Below are 23387 nucleotides of genomic sequence, written 5' to 3' on the forward strand. Positions count from 1 at the left end.
ACTCTTTATAAAGCAGTAAAGTTGAACAATGGCATAAAAGCAATAAACATACTAAAATTGGATATTTTATGTATTAGCGAGACGATATGACGAGTGGCATGTGTAAAAAGGGCCAAACAATATTCTACTACTCAAGGCATAACAATCCAGAACGCAGGAATGGTATAGGGTTTCTCCTGAGTCAACAAATGGATAGATGTGCTAAGAAGGCAGCAGCACATTCCGATAGGATTATGCTATTGCAATTAGAAACTTGACCTGTTAATGTTAACTTGATACAAGAGTATTCACCCACTGTAGAAAGACCAGACGCTGAGCAATTCTATGAACACTGAGAGAGTTGCTCGGAGCAATTAAAGCTAATGAAACTCGTCAAGTACTATAGTACTTGACGACTTCAGTGCTAAGGTTGGAACATGACCACGTTAAGTCTCTACAGAAGGTCTACACGTGAAAATCACCAAGAGAGAAAGTGAAGAAACAAATAGACTACGTATCGATAAATCAGAGGTACCACAACAGTAAAAAAGAATATAATTGCCTAAAGTGCGGTCATTGGCTCAGCCCACAGCTCCATCATCGCAAAGTTTAAGTTCAGACTGAAACTATAAAACAGGAAGAAAATATAGTTAAAATACAAGGGAAAACATGAGAGCCGTACTTCAAAAAACTCTATTTGAAAAACAACACGCATTATTACGTGTCTGAAGAAATATGGAAAAGGATTAAAACTAAAATAAATGTAGCCACAAAAGCTCTCCTTAGCTGGACTTTATGGAACTTCGATTAGTGAAAAACCAAACTGGCAGATATAGTGAGTATCACCGAACCATAAAAAATAAAACAAAAAAAAGTTAAGGTGTATTGGACTACAAATTATTGTGAAGAAGCTGAAAACCTTCACATACCCCATGACAGGTTTAATTTCCATAAAAAACTTAAACAAATTAGAGGCACTAACAGAAACAAATCGATAACCTCACTTACAATTGATCAAGGAAGAGATTGATGTAAATCACAAAGAAATTAAGCAAACTTGGTTAAAATACGCAACAATTCTTTTTTGCGATAACCGAGAAGACCATGAAAACCTTGCATAATCAAATAAGCGGTCCAACGATCATTAGGTTCAAAGTGAAGTAAGCTTTAGGACTGTTAAAGCACGATAAACGCCCAGGATATGATAACATATTTGCTAAAGTACTAAAACAAGTGAATATGCACCGTTCAACACGTCTATTTAACAGAATATATGACTCCTCAAACTACAGGAGGATTGGCCTAGATCGACTTTTGTAATAATTCCTATGAAAAGTACTTCTACACAGAGTGGGAACTTTTGGCTTAGCAGCCTGATGAGGCATAAACTTAAGATTTTCCTTAGAATAATTCATGGTAGGTGGTTCTACATAATAGATTTGAAGGAATGAGCGGTGAGTTGCAGTTCCGTTCTATTAGGGGATTGTGATCAAGAGAAGTTTTGTTTACGCTAAAGCTTCGGGTACAAAAGTGCTACGGTCAACAACGGGACGTCTTTCACTATTTTATTGATTACCAAAAAATGTTCGATAATGTCAGACATGATTTATTTATAGCAAGACTTCGAAAAATCGGAATAGATGAGAAGGATATTCAAATGATCAAGCAACTTAATGGAACTAGAAAACAGACGTGAAGATAAATGACACAGTATCAACCGAGGTTTTTGATGTAACCAAGGGAGTGCGGCAGAGTGGTGCATTTTGTCTCCAATACTTTTTCCCATGTGTGTCGCGAAAATATTTCTTGCTCTCAAAAATGAACCCAGGGGTATCAAGGTCAATGGAAGACCAATCAATAATATCAGATACCCATACGATATTCGGATCTTGAGCATCTATTAAATAAGATAAATGACATCGGTTGCCAGTACGGTCTGCTTATTTATATCTTCAAAACAAAATCCATGGTGTTCAGTAGACGAATCCGAGAGGTTACTCTCAAGATAGAGGGCGAAAACATCGAACAAGTGAAGAGATTTAGGTACCTCGGATCTGTTGTTAAGCGAGTGACAATTGACTGTTTTAGGGTGTTCAACAGCTTACCCCTAGACCTATAACTAAAAGTAATAAGCGGCTATGTGTGATCCGCCGTATTATTCGGGGCTGAAACATGGTCGATTAAATTAAGATCACTTAATCTCATTGAAGAGTTTGACATGAGGACTCTCCACAGACTATCACAAATCTCTTACACCAAATACATTACAAACAAGAAAGTACTACGGAGGTGTCCCCTGAGACAAATTCGGAGAGGGCCTCATTATGCCATCCCGAAGCTGATCCTCCAGGGAAGATGGAAAGCGAAAGGACCCGGACGAAAATAAGCGATTCACCTCTAGTTTGTCAACGATTTCTGGCGGTTGAACAAGCTAGAGAAAGGTGACGGAGGAATTACCACAGGCAAGATAGCAAGCCGAAGGGGATCCGCACGAAAACAGCACTCATGACTTCCAAACATCAGAAACTAGAGCGGGGTGCCAGATGTGGTAACCATATTTCGTCGGGCAGCAGATAATCTTACAATCATCTAGAGAATGTACGGAAGATCCTCAACGTGCAGAATGCATATGGGATCGGAAGAAGAAGAAGAAAGACAAACTGTAAGTATTGCATACATTTTTGCAGCCAGCGTGCGTCAGTACTGAGCACTCCATAATTACGTGGTCTGCAATTTTCTCCTTCCCTCAATAATTGTCTGTTAAGACCTGTAGAGGGCCCAGGTATATGAGCTTGAGTCTGTTCCATCCAGGCGCTTCAATTTACTTTCGAATTCTCTTGCTCTTAAGCAGACTCTTAGGTGGCAAGACAGCTAGATACATGCTTGGACCTGAAGATTTTTAGATGTACTAGATTTAATAGCATCTCTGCTGTCCGATCAGATTGAGAAAACTGTGTTAGGCTATATACAACTTAGAATGTTTTGTCTGCATTTTAACTTAAATACTTCTTTACTAAATTGAGAATACTGCTTTACTAATGCACTCCTACTAATATCTTTGTCGAACATATTGGTCAGGAAGTCCTTATAGTCTAGACTCTATCTGGTGCCATAGTCACTTCCCCATCTAAAGAAAAGGGTTTTCTTATACGACTAGTTATTTAGCTCATCAAAGACAGTCTCAAATTATATCGCATGGTTTGGGGGCGGCAAGTTCAACAGAGTCTAGTTAACGCTGTTTGCATAGGATAGGTTGGAATCTATATAGTTGCACTCAAATTTTTGCTTTCTCCGTCCAGGGCTACCAGATAATAGCCCTGAATGTGAGAAGAGGTTAAACAACGGTCGTGTAGACCCTGTAAAGGATTTTAAGGGACAGGCCAAAACGCGCAGGTGGCAGCCTATCAGGTTAAATATAACCTAACAATTTCCAGCATTATAGCTTATTAACATTTTTCAGAAGTCATTGATATGAAATTTCAATTGGTTTAGTGTGACAAACTTAGAGCCTTAAAACTCACCTAAATGGAAAAGATACTATTTTACTGAAAACAGACTATATCACGCTATTACAGAGTGACTATGAGAAAGAACTTGCTTTTTTTAATCTGCAGCAAGGAAAACAAACTATATGAAGAAATTATTCTTCAGTAAAAAGGAAACCATGATACTGCATAGATCTGTCAAGTTAGAGTCTCTCTGATAGACAAATACTAAGAATTGAGATTGCTAGAACTAAAATCAATACCATTGATCAATGTAGTGTCTAGAGAAAATCCTAATTGGAAAATATACTTAAGCTCGAATATCAGCTGACAATGCATCAATAAATTGGCTGGCTAAGCAACTATATGATGAAATGAAGAGAAAGAGGGATAACTAAAAGTACACACAATCAAAGCGTTGATCTTTAAACATTAGCATCCCTTAATTTATTGCTTAGAATTGTTATTTAAAAAACTACAATTTAGTACCTTAGATAGTTATTTGATTCCCTTAACATGTGCATCATAAATACTTCATATTAGTTTCTTTCACTTTTTATTCCGCTTCTTTTTCTCCTCCTTCTTTTTCCTTTATTTCTTGTTCTCCTTCTTTTTTTTGCAACTCGTCGTCTTTTTAAACTCTAAATGATGAATTCTTCTCCTTTTTCTTCTTCTTCTTTTTTAAATCTCATATATTTAAAAGTTGGATATTCTAACAAAATAATCAATTTTGGCACAAACGGGCAGAAATGACAATGAGTTAGTTATTGTTCACAAATCAATATCTGGATAAGACTCATATACTCTATTCATGCACATCGTATATAATACTTCTTATTCTTTTTCTTCTTCTACTTTTCCTTCTTTTCTTGTTGTCTTCTCTTCTCTAGATTTTCCAAAAGCTTAATAATCTAAATAAATTGTCATTTGTGTTAACCAAATCAAATTTTTATTAGACTTAAGTTACAGTTATTAATTGTCTAATCGGAAATCACCGTCTTTCAGTCCTCATATTATATTAATCTTTTATTTAGTTATTCACTTATATGATTTCTGAGGAAGATCCTTAGTTTTTTTTCCTTGTTCTTTATTTTCTTCTAGAATTCTCGCTATATCAAAGGCTAAATGAACCAAGTAAACTGTCATTTGTATTAATACTTTTCGTTAAACAAAAATGCTAATTATTTATTTTCTAATTAGAATTCATTTATTATTTTAGGGTCCTGCTTAAGTCACATTTATAATTCTGCACCTGTTAGTATCTACATTATACTGTATCTAAGGCAGTTTCGCACAAAACAACTACGTTAAAGTCCGAACATAGGAAGATCTCATGAAGTGTTAGATTTTGCACCTGCATCACTGACTCCTGAACCGTATCATTACCGATCCCGTCATCAGGAAAAATGCGAAAATAATCACTTACGAAGGCCGAAAAGCGCATATAATAGTTCTAAGGCGATAATGATACGTTCCAGTTTCACAGCTTTCAGATTTGTTCTGGTGTTAGACAAAAAAGAAACAAATGGTGGCCGAATGAGTTTTGGGTAAATTTTAGGGCCCGCACCGCCACATAATAGATTAGGAATGGTTTTGAAATTGGCACGGTGTGTCAGGTTTGTATTGTAGTAAAATAATTCGAGCTGCATGGTGCTTTCTTTGATGTTCTTAAGCGTTATATTGAATATAAATGAGTATGCAATATACAGAATATTTGTTTGAGCGTTTCAAAATGATTGGTTTTCTTCAGTTGATCTTTATCTAGTAAACATTTTGCCTTTAGAAATGACTATAAATTTAACTGTTACTTGATACCTTACAAAACAAAAAGAAATTGTCACCGGTAGTTTCTGATCTTTATCTAAGCTATACCCTTCGGATCTATAGATTGCGTAAAAAATGGTCTTATGTTTTTAGTGATGTGTATTGTTTTCCTAAAAAAATTTAGATTTTTAAAAAGATATCTTTTGTTTCGTTTTTTGTCACGTTAAGCCTCAAAAAATACTTTGCAATACGTACAAATGAGTACCTTCTAGCTAAGTCAGATTACTCGATTATGCCACAGGGAATAATCGAGTAATCTGAAAATAATAAAGGGACCACAGTTGTTCTCTATCTATGTTGCGGCTATGTATAAGCATCTACAATATTGTAAGATACAACAGTATGGGACGATTCGAATATATATATCATTCCCTGAAAGTCAGGTGCAAACTGCATAAAACTGTTTTAATACTGACTTAAATCATATTAATAATTTTGCCAAAAATCACAATTTAAAACTTTGCCCTTCTAAATCGTCTGTAATATTTTTTGGTGGTACCAAACTAAAACTTAAGAGTGTCCGAGAATTTTGTTCCTAAAATAAATGATACAAGCCTTCCAATAGTCGAGAAAGTTAAAAATTTAGGTATTTATCTAAAGGGCAGACTTCAAAAGGGCAGTAAATAATATTTGGTTTCTTTAGGTTCTTTATACAATAAATTTTTATTAAGTGATTTATTTAAATGTTTGTCATACATTTTATTTATATGTTTCGGTGGAAAATTATTGTTATTTGCAATTTTTTTAATGATCTTCAACTCAGAGAGGAAGTCTGTCCTTTCTAGGGGTATAGAGAAAATTCTTGAAAAATACGAATGAAACGAAGCAAGTTTATGGCTATGGGGATGGTTGGAACTATAGGGGATGGTGCTGTCTGTACTTGTGAGTTTACGATATATCGAAAATTTAATTTTATTGTTGAAGTGCTTTAAATTAAGATCCAGAAAAGGTAATGATTTATTTTCCTCTATTTCAAAAGTGAACGTTATTGAGGGGTGTAAAGCATTTAAAAAAGTTACAAATGTATTTAGGTCTTCTTTATCCCCTTGAAAAATGACAAAAACATCATCCACGTATCTTTTGATAAAGAAGATGTGGTGGAAAAGAGAACTGTTCTTAATTTTGTGTTCCAAATTAGACATAAAGATCTCTGCTAGCAAAGGAGACAAGCTTGAGCCCATAGCGACGCCTGTGTTTTGCTGGTAAAAAGTCCATTGAACTGGAAAAAATTTTGTTGTAGAACTAACTTAACTAAAAGACATAAATTATCAATATGAATTTGGAAAATACTGACACAGTCCTCAAGAAGATCTCTCAACAACACACAATCACTTGGGGGGATACTTGGGAATAAATTGAGACTAGAAAGGTTGGGTTGAGTGGAAAGGTAAAGTTGGGTAGCGGGTGGTAAAGTCAGATCTTTTAATTCATCCGCTAGTTGTGAAGAATTTTTAATAGAAAAGGAACTCTTAAAGTTAGTAATTAAAAGTAAAATGTGATTCAGCCCTGAGCTGAGTTTATCACAAGGAGAAGAACAGTAGGACACCACAGGACGAATAGGAATGTCTTCCTTATGGATTTTGGGAAGGCCATATAATAGAGGGGTGGATGGGTTGATCGGCGTTAGCTTAAACTTATTAGTCCTGAAAAATTCTAAAGCCTTACTTACTTCAAGTACTTGTTTCAGTGTATTTTTAAACTTGATGAAAAATTTCTCTAAAGGGTTAAAAGTAATATGCGAAAAATTGTCAGAAGAGAAGAATAAATTTACTTTTTCGATGTATTGAGTCCTATTCAAAATTACTAGACATTTGCCTTTGTCTGCTTTGGTCAGAGTCAGATCATCGCTCATTTATTTTATTCTTTAAGTCTTTTAAAGTTTTAAGGTTTGAATCAAATCTAGATGGTAAATTATTTAAATTGTTGTAATAATTACTTAAATAAGAAGCCGTCTGGGATCTAAGAGTTTCTTTTAAGAGTAAATTATTTAAAACAGAGAATATATTTTCACAGTTGACCGCCAACAGTTCCAAATTTTGTTTTTTTGGACTTATATGAAAATTGTATTTAATTCCAGAGTTTAATAGTTGTATTTCTTTATCTGAAAAGACGGTGTTGCTTAAATTAAGCGATCTAGGGTGAAAATTGAAATCTGGAGTATCATGTGCTGAGGTATTTTCTTGAAATTCAGACATAAAGATTGAATTATTAAAGCTTAAGTTTGTAATGGATTTATCACCACCCTCACAAAAAATTGAATTAAAATATTCCCTTTTAGCCGAGTGATGGTCATGATAGACTGGGGTCTGGTTTTGGTCAAATGAAGTCGATTTCTCTTTTCTGAATTTTAAAATGTGAATTTTATTTTTTAAGCGTTGAAATTTAATATATTTTTGATCATAAATAAAGTTTAAAAAGTGTGAAATTAAGGAGTCCCATTCAGCAGCATACAACAACGAACTTAATCTAAAATACAAAAATATCAGTTTGAGATCAATAATGTTAAGTTTAAATTAATGTTTCTTAATTTCTTCTTTTAACCATACTTTTGTAGCTAAATTTATAGGTTTAGCGACTGAAGTTGAAGAGTTGTTGGCCTTCAGATTAACAAAATTAGGTTTTAGATTATTCCTTACACATTCTTGGTTGAATCAAATATCACGTTGTACTAGTTTCCTTCTTAGGAGGTTCTTTTTGTACTCTCGGACTAACGTAGCTAGACCAGCCTTTTTAAAGTTGAAGAAAGAAAAGAGAGAGTTGAAAAAGAACATGGGTTCCAGAAGTGACTTTTGAGGCACTTCACAATTGTGAACTCGTATTTCGAAATAACGCAGAAACTGCAAGTTTTTCATTAAACTTGATAAATTAAGTATGACTCAAACTACTATTCTATAGGCTTATATACTAGATGTGTGCAGCGATGTGGAAAGGAAAGTCATCCGTGAAAAGAGTTGGGGAGGGAGGACACGCCTCTCTCTAGATCCTACACTGTCTTGAGAGTAGAGGCTTCCAGATGTTGAGTACACATGGATGAAACTTGTATGGTGAAAATCGGAATCGTATATCGGCCATCTTGCTTGGCAAAATTGACAGGGAGCTGACAGACAGTTGTTGACATTGACTGATAGAACATCATTTGTCATTGTCATACCATTTGAGTTTGTTTTTCATTTCAATGAATGCCAGCGTGGGTTTAGTTTGCTATTTGTTTTAAGGATGTTATTTTAAATTTATGACTTTTTTTCTAAAAAGTTCTCTTTCAATATTGGGAGTAGTGTTAATTTGCGGCAAGCAATTCCAGGTTTCTGGTAAGAAAATCTGATTTTATTTATTACTATTATGTTTTTGTATTGTCAATCTTTAGTCTTTAATAAAATCAAATTCAGTTGATTTCAATGAAGAAGTTTCACTTTTCAACTTGATTATTTAATTTTTAACTTGATTATTATAAATACATATTACAAAATGTCTGACCTCTCATTTTCTATTCAACAATTAAAAATTGATTGAAATTTTCCTGACCTTGATGTAAGAGTATGTATATTTTAAATGTTTCTGAGAAACAGTAATAAAAGATTTTTTTAATTTCCTTCAGTTCATATTACAAGAAAAACATGGAGAGGGATATGCAATGTAAATATTATTAAGGCTTTGAGCTATAGAATTTCTTCTGATCAGTTCACAGATTTTAATAATGCTGATACCCCTGGCTTTACACTACAATACATATTTATTTAAACATTTATTTTGTCTTTTTTTTCTACATGAATCATTTAATAAATTGATTTATAAGGTTTGCACTGTCTATTTTTTTATTTTATTTCCTGCTCGTATCATACCACTTCCTGTGTTCACTGAGACAAGACATAGGTATAGCGGCTAAGAGACCTGAGCCCCCGGAATGGATCAGACTTAATGTTTTTCTTACATCTTGTGTTTTTTTAAGAGTTTCTTTTTATTTTATGTAAACATCTATCCTTGATTTAAGTTTTTAGTAATATTATAGTTCCAAGATATGTTGTTAGTATTATAAGAGACCAACAAATATATTCTATGTAAGTGATATATGTTTATACTAAAAAGTTGTTTTCATTTTGAAAGAGTTTATTTTGTTTTGTCGATGGATATATTGTTTTTTTCGATAATACTCTGCTATAGAATTTTTAATTAGTTTTAAAAATTAATATTTAGATTATAATTTAAATAATTTTAAAATCTGTTTAATTTTTCTTTAGGAAACAGATACAAGTACATATTAAATAAGAATAATTCATCCTCTATTGACTCTATGTGTTAATAAAATGAGGATATTAACCTAATGGGAATGCCTTTAGATGTATTATGAGAAAATAGCACAAAAATGTTGACATCCTTTTCTAATCTGTATAAAATTAGGGTAGTTCAGTGCTAACAAAATAATTTTAAACATCTTTAGATTAATTCTAATTTATATAATGTCTGTTATAATGAATTATTGAATATTATGTATATCATTTTAAATAATTTTTTTTTCCAGGAAAATTAAATAATAAATATATTAAAGCAAAAAAAACATTGTTTTATTTCCATTTGTCCAATTGGTGATATATCGTACACTGTTTTTAGTACACTTTCGTAGATTATTGCAGTAAATTAACCTATTTAGATATGTAAAATAAAGCTGAAAAGTTTTATTTTTGTTCAGATCAATATCTGATGCTAACACCTAAACAAAAAGGTTTTTTTCTCTATGAGTAACCTTTTTGATTAGGCGTTTGCTTTAGATATTACGATTAAATGATAAGATTGTCAGATTAAATAAAATGTGATTTCCCGCCTTAATTTGGCCACGCCTTTCTACCATTTCGATTGGTCCAATTAGACACGTCAAACTGTCAAGTTAGTTACAACAGGTTCCGCTGCCAAGCGAGAGGCCGCTAGCTGATTTGTCAGAAGAATTTCTTTCAGTTTGTATGCAACCACCACTTCTCTATATATTTGTGTTCTGTGGTTGAGTATATCGACGCTTTTTTTTTACTGTATGCTTCTCTATTATGGTTCCCTAATTATGCAATGCATATTCACAAACTCGAATCAATTCAACGAAAATTTTAAAAATATATTAGTTTTAGGTTGGATGGTGTATACCCTGAGAGGGGCTTCGGTCAGCAGCTATTGCTTTAAAGATTTGGTGCACTGTCTCTTCAACAATCAGTTATTTATGAAGGTTTGGTGTTTTTATTTAAAATATGTAATAATCAAATTGATGCTTCAGACCTTTTATCAGCTTTGAATTTTGCTGTTCCATACATCCATACAAGAAGACAATGAATTTTATCATAAGACTTATGGTACCAATTTGGCCAAGAAAGAGCCCATATTATATATAGCATGCAACTGGCTCAATGATGTTTAGTTACAGATTGATGTTGATCTGTTTGGCATGACCTCGAATAATTTCAAATCTGTTATTTCCGATAGAATTAGATTGTTAGTATTCATTGTATTAGTAGTTTTATATTGCACCAGTTAGTGAGTTTCATATTGTTATTTGTTACATTACCGAATTTATTGTATTATCTGTCCATATTTTAATTATTGTCTCATTATCAGGATTTGTTTTCTGTTGGACAATAAAACTTTGCATTTGAATTTAAATTAGCTTAGACAATAGTAATCTATGATTCGAATAATCGTAGTATTTAGATAGGTCATAGAACAGCGCACTATAACTTCCCAAAGGAGTTAAATTAATTTGTATTAATTTTAATATTTAAATAATAAATTAATTTAAGTCTTTGCTGCTAAATACTTTTAAACACATTTTTGCTCTTAGTAAGTTTCTCAGCTTGTTAAAGAGAGTAGATAAAATGATTGTTAAGTAGAACTTATACAAATCACTATAGTATTCGGTCTGATAATTATTTAAGGTGTTTTTTAATTATAGTCTACTGTTGAAAATCTGGTTTCTCAGATGGACATGAGTTGGATCTTATACCTAGTAAGTATATTTTGTTAGCTTTGCATTATTTTTTAATGATTAGTGTACTCTGAATACCTTGACAAAATTCTCGTTTTCAGATTCGACATGTGGTGTTTAAACCTTCCTATCAGAAAATGGAGAATTATTAAAAAGTACTCTCCAGTATTTCATATATATATTTTTAGTATCTTATATATTTTATTAACCAGAAGAATAGTGTATCTATGACTAGTTCAGTAATTAATTCTAGTTAGTTTATCTTCGTTATTTCTTTGAAAGATCTTTACTGTGAGCTGGATAATCCATTTCACCAATACCAATAATGAAATATATTCAAAGCTTCGCTCCTCTGCGTAAAATGTTCCGTATTTAATATCTCCTCGCTTCTAGAACATAATATATATTCCATTCAATTTCAGTTATTGTTATTTTTTTTTTAATATTTTAATATAGTGTATATATAATATATAATATATAATATATAATATATAATATATAATATATAATATATAATATATAATATATAATATATAATATATAATATATAATATATAATATATAATATATATTATATAATATATAATATAGTGACTGCAAGTAATATAAAATAACTATTTTTTTTTTTTATTAGAATTTTATATATTATTGTCTATTATTAATACATTTTTTGACATCAGCAGATAACACTTAATACTTAATATATTTTTTGTAAAGAATAAATCTATTATAACTTATTAGAGTGTATTCAAATAATACCAATTTTAATAAATTTCTAATTGTATCATCATGAACTAAAACTAAATATATACCTATTCTATACGTACACATCAAATTTCTTTTTTTTTCTTCACAACAGATTTTCAGAAATTGTATAATGTGACTAGATATGATTTAAATTTTTTCAAAAAAATTTTATTTATTTTTTTTTCTAATATCTACTGGTAACAAGTTATATATTTTAGCTCCAAGATATGTTAAAAGTCGTTTTTTGACATTTTTGTGATTTTGTGGAATCTTCAGATTTGTATGAGATTTTGATCTGATATTTTGCTGATAATCAATATAGTTTTGTTTATATGTAGGTATAGCAACATGATATTAGAATATATATTGATCTTGCATTTAGAACATCCGCTGTAAATAATAAATGGGTTGGATAACGTTTGTTCTCTTTAAGATATATTTCTGTATGACGTTCAGTTGGTTTAAAGTGGTGTTATAGAGAGACCTCCCCATACCAAAACTAATGACTCAACTAATACCTTATATATTAATTTCCTGATGTTATTTTTTAGTTTGATTATGTGACTTTCCCACTTTAAGTTTTTGTCAATTATTATACCCAAATATTTTATATTATTTACTTCCTTAATATCAGTTTCAAAATTTGGTACCAAGATACACGAATATCTAGGGCGATTTGCTGGAGAGACAGAGAAAGCTATGTAATTGGATTTGTTTAAATTAAGTATTAATTTATGATGGTCCAGCCAGTGTTTTATTTATATTAAATCCCTCTGTGCCTTTTCTTTCACTTTCTCCCAAGTCTCTTCCGAGAAAAGCAGAACAGTATCATCAGCCTAGGATATTGTAACAGCAGAATTCAGATAGAAGATAAATAATATGGGACCAAGAATTGTTCCTTGGAGAACAATTTTTATGTTCATTGGCTTACTGAAAGAAAAAATTTTCACTATTTATGTGAGGTCAATAAGATATAATTCAAACAGTTGTAACACATTGCCTCTAATTCGATAATTCTCTAACTCGTTAAGAAGTTTTGTATAGGGCACTGTGTGGAATGCCTTAGCTAAATCTAAGAAAATTGCAATGCTTTTCTTACCCATGTTAATATTGGTTGTTATTTCTGATACTAACCAATATATTGCATTTGTAGTACAAAGTTTTTCAACAAATCCAAACTGAGTTTTTGAAATAATGCAGTTTTCCCCAAAGAAAGCAAGAAGTCTATCTTTAAGAAATTTTTCAAATATCTTACCAAAATTATTCATAACAGTTATAGGTCTAAAATTGTTAACGTCATGTTTATGTCCTGATTTATAAATTGGTGTATCAATAGTTGTTTTAAATTGAATAGGAATAATACTGGTCTTAAAAATTAAAGTTATAACATGTATAAGTGGTTTTAATATATAAACATGAATATTTCTTATTAGTTTACTTAGTATTTTGTCAATTCCTGGGGAGCTATTATTTTTTAAAAAATTTATATTTTTGATTAGTTCATTGATTTAGTACTGGATAAAGAAAAATTGAACAGTTATTACTAATTTTACTATCCATATTGACTTCGCTGTTTAAAATTTTGTCTGCCATATGTACTCCAACATTAATAGAATAATCATTGCAATAGTCTGCCATATTTTGGTCATTTTCAAAACCTTGTCCGTTGTTATTTAACTTATACATTTTTTTAATATTATTTTTGTTTTCATTTATTTTGTTCCTGTAATAGTCATACTTGCATTTTATAAGTATTTTACTCAAGGTGTTACGATAAGTCTTGTACTGATCCTCCATTACATTATTTTCTTTATTTTTTTCAGGATAAAATCGTTGTTAAATTTCATAAATATATTATATAATCTGTCAGTGGCTTCTTGTGAATCATTACAATTTTGAACTGATTGCCAATTTTAATTAAAACTCACTAAATTTAATGTCATCAATTTTCTCTATTTTTATTTGTTTTATTTAATTTCTTTTATTAATGGTATTAGTATTCTGGTTTGATATATTTAGTATGATTGGATAGTGATCAGTTAAAACAAAATTTAATATAAATGAGTTTGCCTTCGCACAAATAAATGATCAATACAACTAGCAGGCAAAAATGTCATCCTTGTAATTAGTATAATGCAGAAATCCATATTTGTTCAATGTTGATAAATACAAATTAACTTGATTATTACGATCAACAGAAATATCAAAGTTTGTATCACCAATCCATGTGAGTGACATTGTTATCCAAAAGATATTAATGCCACTCTTAAGATTATCTATAAATTAGGAATTTATATCCTCAATAAAATCATTTTCGTAGCATACACCCTGGATGTCTAATTTTATTTTACTAATAGTAACTAGATATTTATTCTTCTTATTCTTTTTATGTATATATGTAATACACTTAATATATTTTTACTTGTATTCACCTTTGAGGCTAATATGTTTTCGGATATTGCTTTTTCTTTACTTCCACTACTTTCTTCATATTCTTCCAGACTCTCAAGTACTTTTGCTTTTGGTAGTGTGACTATCAGAACTGTCTTGAGTCTATTGATTGTCCATGGTAGTCTATTTTAACTTTTTAGGATGTTAACCGTATATCTATAGAAAGAACATTTAATATCACTTGCTACATGATCAATATTATAGTTTGTTTTACACTTTTTGTTGGCTTTAGCACAGTTTACAGATTTTTTTATTGACCTTGGACACTCGCGAGACTTATGTGGACCATTGCAATATTCACATATAGTTAAATTATTGCACTCTGGATTTTTATGGTAGAATTTTTGGCATTTAAAACATTGATGTACACTAATATCTTCATAGACTGTGTATCTTTGCCACTGTAGACCTTTGTGCTTTCCATAAATTTGTGAAAATTAATTCATTCAAGTCCAGCTCATCCTCTTTCTAAATCTCTGGGTTTAGAAGAATTACTTCAAAAATATATATTTAAGAAATTGTAGTTTATTTGGTGGCCTTTAATGGAGTTAAAATTATTAGTACTTAATTTTATTTATTTACAGTTACATGCTTTTAAAAACTATCAATTATTTTAATAGTGATTTAAGCCCATTTGAATTAAATCATTTTTAATTACTATTGTTGGTGATATGTAGAAATATATATTACTCTTATCAAGCTTTATCACTAAAAGCTATCTTACTTTGGCAGAACAAATAATTTTAAATAATTGCGTGGATTAAATACTAGAAATATACATATCACTCATATGAAAGGCAGCAACTCATGAAAACTTGATCTGATATATAGATGGATCAAAGACTTGTTAAGAATTACAAGGATGAGTTATTAGAACATAAATATTATTTAAATTGACATATTGAAGATTAGTGAAAGTACAAGAAATTCTTTAATGAATATCGAAGAATTGTAAAAGGATAAAACATTGAAAATGAGGTAGGATTTTTTAAAATCATAGAGTCTAAAGATATATTTTCTGATCAATAGCGGAACGAAAAGAATTTGAATGACCTATGCAAGCCTGACCTAGTATACGAGGCATCAAAGACTAGTACAGCCATAAGAACTGAAATAATTAATTTTGAGGATAATGTATTAGGAATGAGGAATAAATCAAACAACTCAGATTCATGGACTTTTTGAAGATAAAATTCCAACCAAAAGAATATTGGAGATATTTATAGAGGATAATAATTATTATAGAGGATAATAGCTTATTAACAATGTAATTAGAACTAGAAAATTTGTGATTTTTTTCAGATCAACAATTGTTTTTGATGTGATCTTTAATTTGATGTAGAGGTAAAAAAAAAACTAATCAAGCTCTCTTAACTCTTTCTCATTTAGGCACTTTAGAAAATAAAGAGAGATAAAGTATGAAATTTTTGGTTAAGATACTATTAAGTCGAAAAGAGAGCTTATAAACTGGAGAATCCACCAATGTGCAATTTGTTTTAAATATTTCTTTGTATTCAATTTTTTTTCATATCGTAGCCGTTAATTTTACAAAAAATATCTGCATCCTTATTCCAAAACTCATAAATGAACCCAAAACGAATCGTTAAGCAAACAAAGAAGAAGTCTCACCTGCACTTTAGCAAAAAACTCTAATCCCTAAAAAAAAAAAAAAAATTACAATCATAAAACTGAAAAGTTTTGACTTGCTAATGTCAATTTTTTTCCCAAAGTAAATCGGCAGGTAGCAACTAATTTAAATAAACCACCGTTAATTTTTATGACCCCCATCTAATTCGTCAAAAACCGACCTCCATAATTGCTGCGGTATAAACGGATACCGAAAACGATTAGGAGATTATTTACCTGTTTGGCTGAAGGTGATTTAAGACCCTTCTTAGGAATGAAGTTATAAAATTAACCCTTTAGGGGTTTGAGATAATTGGATGATGTATCCCTAATAAAAAGTAAAAGTCAAATAAGAATGAATTCTGGATGGTTGAATTATGTAGAATTTTAAAGAATGTCATCATAAGAAGTTTTAATTATTTTTTTTTCCTTAAAAATCCACATTAACAGAATTTCTAAGATATTTAAAATATTACTCTCTTGGAATGTTTTTGTTATTAAAAACGTAGATTTAAAAAATTATTTACTTAATAACGATCATTTAAATAACACAACACTATTTACTTAATATAATACTTTAAGAGAATCTTTTAAAGTTTTTTTGTGGAGTTAAGTAAGGCTTTCGATTTTGTAAATGACCTGTTAAGTGTAATTGAGCAAGAAGACCGTAATATATTTGAGGATGATAATAGATGTATTTTTATTTATTTCATATGCCCACATATATAAATATAATACTTAACATAGACATACGAAATTTTCGAATTATGCACCTAGGCAACGGAATATCTGCATGTGCATATACTCTTAATTGTCTTCACAAAAAAAATATATTAACTAATAAAAGGAAAAAAGAACCACAATAACAAAATATACAAATAAATACAAATTATTCTGCCCCTAGTCCTAATTCACTTACACAGAAATCCAGGCTAGATGAAGAACTCTTTAAGTAGTATAGTATAGTTTGCTATGTATTGCTAATGACAATTTGTTATTGAAACCTCAAGTTTAAGAAATGATTAACGAGTACTTGAGTAGCACTGTTTTATATTTTCTATTTAATGGGTTTTTTAATGCATGTAAATTCACCAACCAGAATAACTAAAAATAGTTCCAGCACCATTGACTATATGGTGTCATCTTTTACCCGGAACTTCGTTAATTGTACTGTTCTCAATTCAGGTTTTTCTGACCATGAAGCTGTTTTGGCCAGATTTACTATTGACACTTTAAGCAAAAATAATTTTCGTAAACTAGGCCGTATTTTTGGTAAAAAAATAAGTTCAAGAATCTATGCCAAACAGCTGATTGGGGTCTTATCTCTGATGATATCGATGGTGAGTTTTCTAGATTTGTAAAGACCTTGTCAAGTATTGCGAATAAGTCCTTTCCTTAAAGATCCATCAAAATTAAGCATCATAAACCCTGGTCCACTAAAGGCTTACGTGTGTCTGCAAGGAACATGCGCTCTTTATCATACCTAAAACAATTTTCGGACAGCATATTTTTTCATAGTTATGTACGCCTATACAGGAAATTATATCGAAAAGCAATAAAAGCCGCAAAAGATATTCTAAATATATAAAAATTAATTCATATTTTCCTTGGTCATTAAATAACTTGAAAATGACTTTACCGATTTAATTAATTCTTTTTTCTTAAAATGTATTTTAGTTTGTAGAAGGATATTATAGAATAAACCATCAGGAAAATTACACCAGAAATTGGAAATTTGCAAAAAAATTAAAAATGCTTTGCGCGACATCTATCGGTTTCGATTAGAATAAGACAGTCTAAAGAAATCTATCGGTCAAAGTAATTTAAGAAGTAAAAAATAGATGCCGCTTGGGTGGCAGTAGGTGACATAAAATATTAAAAATAGATGGCGCAATCAGCAATTTTTATTTAGCATGCATGCATTCTGAAACATAATAAGTCAGTTTTTCGCGTTTGGCAGTTGCTTTTAATGCTTTGCGTCATTCGAAAGAAAAGCGTATTTGTTTAGCGAGTTATTTTCAAGTTTGTTTAGCGAGTTTTAGTAAGTTTTCTTCTTAGTTCAGCTTAGTGAAACTTTTTAGTTTGTTGAGTGCAACAGTGGTTGTTTAGTGTTTAAAGACAAATTATAAACAGGGTGGCAGTAGGTGACATAAAATATTAAAAAAATTATCAGGTATTAGACTTTTAATAGACTACGTGGTATGCATAAGTTATATGTAGAAACATGTTTTAGGCATTATTTATTTTGACATATAAATCTCAAAAATGGCAATAACTCGACGAACCAACTTAAGTCGTAGAACGCGAAATGCTGCAAGCCAGCAACATATACGGGCAAGTCAAACCAACGAGCAACGCGAGATGTGAAATGAAGTTGAAAGGAATAGATGGAATAGGAATAACCAAGAACGTAGAAACGTTCCGTTCAGGTTTAATCCAAATCGAGTTGCATTTAGTTACGATGCAGCAATCGATTATAGTTCGCAGCAAATCGTTGCTATTGGACAAATGAACGTTGTGTGTCCACATTGCAAGTCAATCAACTTTAAAAATGAAGCATTTGGATTGTGTTGTGCAAGTGGTCAAGTCAAATTGACACCATTGGTACCGCCTCCAGACCCACTATATGCATTAGTTTCCGGAAATTATCCAGATACAAAACATTTTTTAAATAATATCCAGCAATATAATAATTGCTTTCAAATGACGTCATTTGGAGCAACAGAAATTTGTAGAGATAATTTTATTCCTACTTTTAAGGTAAGTAGCAATCACATTTTTAAAAGTCGGCGTCTATTACACCAGTATGCTGTAGATATTTATGTGAAGGTTGAAACTGAGCGATTGACATTCATCAGGTTGAATCAGGCAAAACTCCGTTCCGAGCAATACATTCATTCTCTGGAGGCATTAGACCGCATAATGCAAGATTTACGACACAACCAGAACCGGTTTGGTGGTGCGATGATTCTATTGGCAGGTGATTTTCGACAAACATTGCCGGTAATGCCACGATCAACACCATCCGACGAACTTAATGCATGTTTGAAGTCGTCAAATTTGTGGAAGTATGTCAAAACCCTTAAATTAAATATAAACATGCGAGTCGAATTGCAGAACGATCAATCTGGAGAAGCTTTTTCAAAACAATTTCTTGATATTGGTAATGGCAAAATTCCAGTAGACACATCGTCGGGATACATTTACTTCCCTCCCAATTTTTGTAACTTTGTTGAATCAAAAACCGAACTTATCGAGGAGGTGGAAAAACCACGATTGGTTAAGCGAACGAGTTATATTGGCAGCGAAAAACGTTGATGTCAACGAAATAAATTTTGAAATTCAAAATAAGATTGCAGGCGATCTTATGACTTATAAATCCATTGATTCCGTTACCAACCAAGATGATGTCGTTAACTATCCAACCGAATTTTTAAATTCGCTGGAAATACCCGGACTTCCACCTCATAATCTGCAATTAAGAGTCGGATCGGTTATTATTATGTTGCGGAACATAAACCAACCACGTCTTTGCAATGGCACCCGCCTTGCGGTGAAGAAACTGATGAACAATGTCATCGAAGCAACAATTTTGAAAGGGAAGTACAAAGGCGAAGACGTTTTAATTCCACGCATCCCCATGATTCCGAACGACATGCCATTCGATTTTAAGCGGATGCAATTTCCTGTGCGACTTGCATTTGCAATGACGATAAATAAATCGCAAGGGCAGTCATTAAATGCTGTGGCATAAATTTAGAAAATCCATGTGTTTCACAAGGTCAATTGTATGTGGCCTGCTCCCGTGTTGGAAAACCTTCCACATTATTTATGTTCGCTCCAGGAAAGAAAACTAACAATGTTGTGTATTAAAAAGCGTTACAATAAATATTTACTAGCTTTTTGTAATATTGTTTTGATTTTTTTATTAAATTGTTAGGTATTAACTACGGCGGTACGAAGTTCGCCGGGTCAGCTAGTTTATTATAATAACTGGCTGGCTAATTCTAGTAACATTGCTAAAGAAACATTGTCTATTGTTAACGAATTAAGAAATAAGCCTTCTTCAACTAGCACTATCCCCTCTTCACCTGAGAATCTTAGATAAAAACCTAATGACTACTATAACACCTTCTCATGATCCTTTCACATTCACTTTCATATCTCTTCATATCACTTTCATATCTCTCTAATGAAAACTTACAGAGTTTCTTTTTTACCCCTGTACTAATAACAGAGCTTCAAAGTACAATAAATTAAATAAGAAACAAATTATCATCTGGTACAGATGGTATTGCTCTAAAAATGTTCTCAAATCTGCCTGATAACACCTTAAACCATCTGAGAAACCTAATTAGAAAATCATTTCAAAATGGGGTCTTTCCTAACTGCCTTAAGACTGAATAATTATTCCCTTGCATAAAGGAGGAGATAAAGAGCTAGCTTCAAATTATCGTCCAATCGCTCTCCTTCCAACATTATCGAAGATCATAGAAAGATTGGTTAAAAAAAGGCTATTTTAATTTTTGTTTAAATATAAAATACTAACTCCCCATCAATTTGGCTTCTTGAGTAATAAATGCACTAATGATGCTATGTTCTCTTTTTTTAACAGTGTTTACTCCAGTATAAACAATCATCATTCAACAGCAACTATTTTCTGTGATTTCTCCAAGGCTTTTGATTGTGTAAACCATACTATCTTGATCAACAAATTATAACATTATGGGTTCAGAGGAACGCCTCTCGAATGGTTTAAGTTCTATCTTAGCTACAGAAGTCAGCTTGTAAAGCTAAGCTGATACGACCATGTCTTCTAGCAGACCAATAGAATGTGGGGTAGCTCAAGGTTCAGTTCTGGGCCCAATTCTGTTTCTGCTGTTTATTAATGATATGGCCCATCTTAACATTAGCGGCAAAATCTGTCTCTTTGCCGATGATACTAGCTTTATATGGAGCAATCCGGATGTTGCGGCGCTTCATGCAATTATTGCTAAAGACCTTATCAACATTAAATCGTGGTGCGATTCGAATTTTCTCAAAAACTAAAGTCTTATCTTATAAAGGTACTATCCAACCCTTTGTACTTAGCAACACCAGCTTGGACGTTGCTGAATCTGTGAATTTTTTTGGACTTATTGTTGACAGCTCTTTGAAATGGGAATTACATATTGATGTTTTATCTAAAATATTAAGTTCAGCATGTTTTGCTATAAGATCAGTTTCCAGGGAATTAAATCTTTCATCATCAAGAACAGTGTGTTATGCCCTTTTTGAGTCCCATCTTCGTTACGCCCTTCCATTCTGGAGCACATGCTGTGCGAATCAGTTTAAGCGCATTTTTAAAGTACAAAGGAGAGCAGTTCGCTATTTACTAGGACTTGATAGTCGGGCTCACTGCTATCAAGAAATGTTTAAAAGATTTAAAATATTAACTCTTTTATCTTTATTCATTCTTGAATCTATTTGCTTGGTTCGCAAGCATATATCAGAAATTCTTAATAGACCATCTCACAATTATCCACTTCGAAACGCAGAGCATGATCTTTATGTGCCAACCCCAAGCTCAGAATTAATAAAAAGCTCTATTTTTTACGGAGCTAAAAAAATGCACAATCATCTGCTGCACATGCATCTTTCGGAAATAAAATCATTGACATCTTTTCCTCGATTTCGCAATGCTTTGAAATCATATTTACTGGAGAGAGCTTTATATGCAGTAGATGATTTTTTTTAATATTAATTTTTGAGTATCATGCACGCACTGGCTAATTATTAAATTTTTTATGATGTAGAATAGCAATATTTTGTATTGCTAAATTTTCTATGAAATTTTTTATGACTTTTTAAACATTGTATTAATGTTTTTGACTGTTTTTGTTACTTTTTTAATTTTACTTTCTTATTACTGTTTTAATTTACTTCCCTATTTTTTTACTTTTTACATTTAGTATAAGAAATTTGACCAGGTACATTTATGTCTTTTGTACCCAGTTTTATATATATTTATTTAGTACTTGTATCTTGATTTATATATTTGTGTGTTTTGCTTTTTATGTATAGCTTTGTCTACAAAATTTTTTAAATTTTTTCACTATAAAGCATATTTGATTGATTGTTTTAAAATTTATATCACATAAAAAATTGTACTGTAATTCTTTGTTAATTATGGTTGATTCGCAAACCTTAAAGCGATACCATTAGTCAGATTGTTGGAACCTTAGAAAATAGTTTTGAGTGAAAACACTTTTCTCAATTTAGTTAGATTGTGGTCTGTCGCTTTTGCATTTTTTTTGATTATGTATAAATGTAGTAAACACGTTTTAATATCTTATTTTTGTGCATACTTTTGGGTTGCTTAAGTCATAGTTCCAGGTTATTTAGAATACAAAAGAGAATTACGCGAACGATTTTGCACAAATTAAAGAATAGTCATTCCATACCGCTATTTAAAAAATCAGGACTATTTTGATACATTTTCAACTAGATTTTCTGAAGTTTCTGTTCCAAGGATCTCGTGGATTCTAAGTTTGGTAACTTTTGATATATTTGGAATCTCTACACGAGCTTTAAGTTGAGCTTCAATAAGCTTGAATGAAAGTTGACGTAAAAATTCTTTACGCTTTATTTTTGCATCTGGATCATTAGCTTTGTACACAACTAATGAATTTATTCCGGAAACATTTAACATACTATGAAATATGACCATTAGCCATCTTCGAAAAGCGCGGGCACAATTATAAACTGAACATAACTCATCCACCGTATCGACCCCTCCTTTGATTTGAGTTTACATTGTAATGATCTCCATTTTCAGAATCCAAAGCATCATCCTTGTGTAAACTGGACATTAGCAAAACATTTTTACTCCTCTTGGGTATATAGGATACAAGTGTACAGGTTTCATTAAATCCAAATATTGATGATTTTTCTCGACGATTTATGGGTTGTGAAAATTCGATCGGAAGTTCCCTTTTATTTTTTCTTACTGTTCCTATTAAAGTTAGTCTAAAATTTTGCTTTAAATTCTTTATAAGGCTGTAACTGGTAAACCAGTTATCAGTTGTTACATTCCTACCAGTATCTCTAATTGTTTCACACAAACTTTGTACAGCCGCATCTGGAGAGTTGCTAGTTTGAAAAGGGCCTTCAGGTTGTTTACCCACATAAACTTCCATACTACATGTATAAAACACTTTTGAGTCACACATAGCGAACACTTTTAGTCCATATTTATTCGGTTTGCTTGATATGTATTGGAGAAAACGGCACCGACCGCGAAAGGCTTCTAGTTTTTCATCCACAGTAACATAGTG

The sequence above is a fragment of the Anthonomus grandis genome, chromosome 17, assembly GCF_022605725.1.
Source record: "Anthonomus grandis grandis chromosome 17, icAntGran1.3, whole genome shotgun sequence".
NCBI lineage: Eukaryota > Metazoa > Arthropoda > Insecta > Coleoptera > Curculionidae > Anthonomus > Anthonomus grandis.